This window comes from Manduca sexta, unplaced genomic scaffold (genome assembly GCF_014839805.1).
Source record: "Manduca sexta isolate Smith_Timp_Sample1 unplaced genomic scaffold, JHU_Msex_v1.0 HiC_scaffold_3728, whole genome shotgun sequence".
NCBI lineage: Eukaryota > Metazoa > Arthropoda > Insecta > Lepidoptera > Sphingidae > Manduca > Manduca sexta.
The window spans coordinates 8,573-11,754 of record NW_023594828.1 but is presented as its reverse complement, the minus strand read 5'-3'; the positions used below and the strand labels follow the sequence as shown (position 1 = coordinate 11,754).

Genomic DNA, 3,182 nt, shown 5'->3' with positions numbered 1-3,182 from the left:
TAAATAGATTTCATGCAGGTTTAGTTATTAGTATGTAAAGCGAAAATGGTTAACATAATAATTTGTTCGATAACTTTAAAATATAAAAAGGGAGTAAATAATTTGAATAAAATTTTGGTGCGGTTAATGTAAGTCGATAGGAGCTGTGGTCATGTCACTGATCTAGTCTCCATTCGTGGTATAGGCTTATAAGTGTATTAAGGAATCAATATTTTAAATAGTTTCAATGATAGAAAAGTAGTAAACTGGCAACTGCCTATTTAAAAAAAAAAACATAAAAATTCTACATTCAGCTGTAAATATTACATTTTACTATAGGGGCATTCCACGTGAAGGGCACAAAAACTCGATGTCTCAGATTTTCGTAATATTTGATTATGTTATACCTGTATATGTCCTCGATCCAGATACAAAATATTATTAAAGTATAAAGCCTGGTAAGCGAGTTAAAGGACTTTGAAGTTTTGACTGGCCGGCTGGTATACGCCACTTCGAATCCAATTATCAAGTTTTTAAATGTTACAATAAAATAAATAAAGCAATGAAATAAATACTTCATTTAATGAGCTTTTTGATTGTATTTTTGGAAATTGAAAAATGTTTTTTTTCTTTTAAAAAAATGTGTTTGAAAGTTACAAACTTGAATTTCAAAAGTTGGCATATTTATATTTTTTAATTTTTTTCTATAAATAGCTACTATTGTATAGATAATCCTGCGAAGTTTCATAATGGGCTGAGAAGTAGTTTAGAGCTAGACCGATTACAGTGCCGAAAAGAGAAAGTAAAACTTTCAATTAAACTAAATACTTTCGATTAGAGTATTTTATCATGTCTTGCATCGCTCTAACGATTCAATTACATCTGATTATAATATAAAAAAAAATATTTATATTACTGACGGTGCACAACATGGAATGCCCCTATAGTTGTATTATTGAAATATTAGTTATACAGCCTATTAAATAACATGACATGGTTATTTGTATTTAAAATTTCACAGATAATACGTTTCACAAAGTATTGCGTTACGACGTTTTAATGTGAAAAACTTGCCATTCATGCACGTTGCGGTCATGTTTTAGCTTTTATTACTTACATCTTTTGTATTTATAGTGTTGCTTACATCTATACATATTATAAAACAAAGTCTCCTTTTCTATCTGTCTGAATGTTACCGATTTTCTCAAAATCTACTGAACTGATTTTTATGGTATTTGGTATGGAGATAATTTAACCCATGGAAGGTTATAGGCTAGACTACTGTCAGAGTCAAGTCTGTACAGACAGACATAGACAGTAGTCTATCCTGAGAAATATATAGCAGGACTCTTATTAGTCCGGTCAATTTAGACCAAAAAATGAGAGTGAAGTTACATAAAGTCCCAACAAGCTGAATTCCAGTGAAATTGTTCAAAATATAATTATAAACAATGTCTAGAAGTTCCCCATCATTCCCCTGTAAGGAAAAATTTAATTCAAGGTCAAAGGTCAAAAATGAGTTTTTCGCGATTTTCAGCAAAACGGTAAGTTTTATCATAAAAGTACTTCAGACAAAAATTGTAGATCATAAAATTATCTATAAAAATGTATCAATACTTTTTCTTACGAGCCACCGTTTCTGAGATATAACGATTCAAAAGTTATAAAAGTTGTTATCATAATATGCACACGTTTCCACGCCACCTATGAGGTAGTGTACTTAGCGCGTTTTTTAACGTGGTTTCCCCAGTAGGGCTACTCCTCGGGTCAGTTGTGATCCTGTTTAATGTAAAACTTTTGCAAAATAACGGAAATTTTCAAAGATTGGGAAAGATAAAAGCGATGTAAATGAAAAAAGTGTTGAAGTTTATTCGTCTTATTCGTAAGTTTCAAATTCTTGTTCTTCTTCTTGATCTTCTTCTTGTTCTTCTTCTCCTGCTTCTTCTTCATCTTCATTTTGGATGCAAGTAAATTGCGTCAATAGCGATGTATCGCATGATACTTCGTCGGAGTCAAACGAATCCTCCATTGTTTGTGATTCAATATTAGAGCACGACCGGCCTTGACAATTTGTGCATGCCAAAGAACAAGACAGTCCGACTTTTTTGCAACCACATTTAGCACTGCATCCCTTTTGCAGTTGCAAAAAATAGTGTTCAGCAGTTTTTCCGGCGCAGGTGGAAGTAAAGTTTGAACTGGCTCTAATATATTGTTGACCAACTTCCAACCCCAGTCTGTAGGGTCTAGCTGATAACCAAGCCACACTTGAACTTGGTAATATACTCGAAAAAGATGTTGGTGAGCAGCAACTGAGGTTGGAGGAAGACAAGCTAATTGAACTTGTTTTTATTTTTAGTATTTATAACGAAACATGCATATCGAAGCTTATCTAAACAGGTAGTTTTTTAGGAGCTCCGTACATAGAAAGAAGAAGCGGATGCCGTTGGTAATAACTTCTTGTTGAGTTGAATTACTCTTTTTAAAACTTCAGCACATTGAATTAAATCTTGTTTTTCAAACATTTTGAAAACTGCTGTTTTACCCTCCTGTAAAATGCAGATGTCGTATCACAGCCAGTTATTGCGTGTAAAAATAGTACATGATCTTTACACTTTACTAAAGTAAATAAACTTTTGATGAATATATATCTGATTGATGCTGAGCTTTTCCTGGTTTTAAGAAAAAATAGTTTTTCAGTTGGCGTTCGAGCAGTGAGTAATACAAGTAAGTCAACATCTTCACCAACAACAATAGTTGTATTTGTCAAATTGAATTGCTCTATTGCTGTTTCAATAATCAATACATCAGCATCATTATTAGCTTGTTTTACCAATATATTTTCAGCCGTAAACTTTTCTTTCAACATTGAAATGAACCGAGACTTGTTGTGGGTATTTGTAAGAAATTTCTGTTGACTGGTTGGGACTGTCATAAGTTCATCAAATAAAATATCAGAAGATGAAGATGTTGCTAAAGTTCGACGACGTTGTTCTGCAGCTTTGATATTTCTCGTGCAATCATCATAGCCATCAAATACGACAGTAACTCTGGAACCAAAATGTCTACGTACATATTGAACGTATTTATCTAAGATAACGTTGAATGTTTCTTCGCTATCCCACACAACGCGGTGTAGTAAGTATCCTCCGTCAATGATGTATGTCGCATTAGTGTTGTTAATATCAATATTTACTTTTCAAAAC

At 32.8% G+C, this 3,182-nt stretch overlaps 1 pseudogene; it reads right to left on the bottom strand.

The window, feature by feature from the left end:
- Positions 1–1,722: 1,722 nt before the first annotated feature.
- On the bottom strand, positions 1,723–2,401 carry LOC119193197 (annotated as a pseudogene).
- Positions 2,402–3,182: the final 781 nt, after the last annotated feature.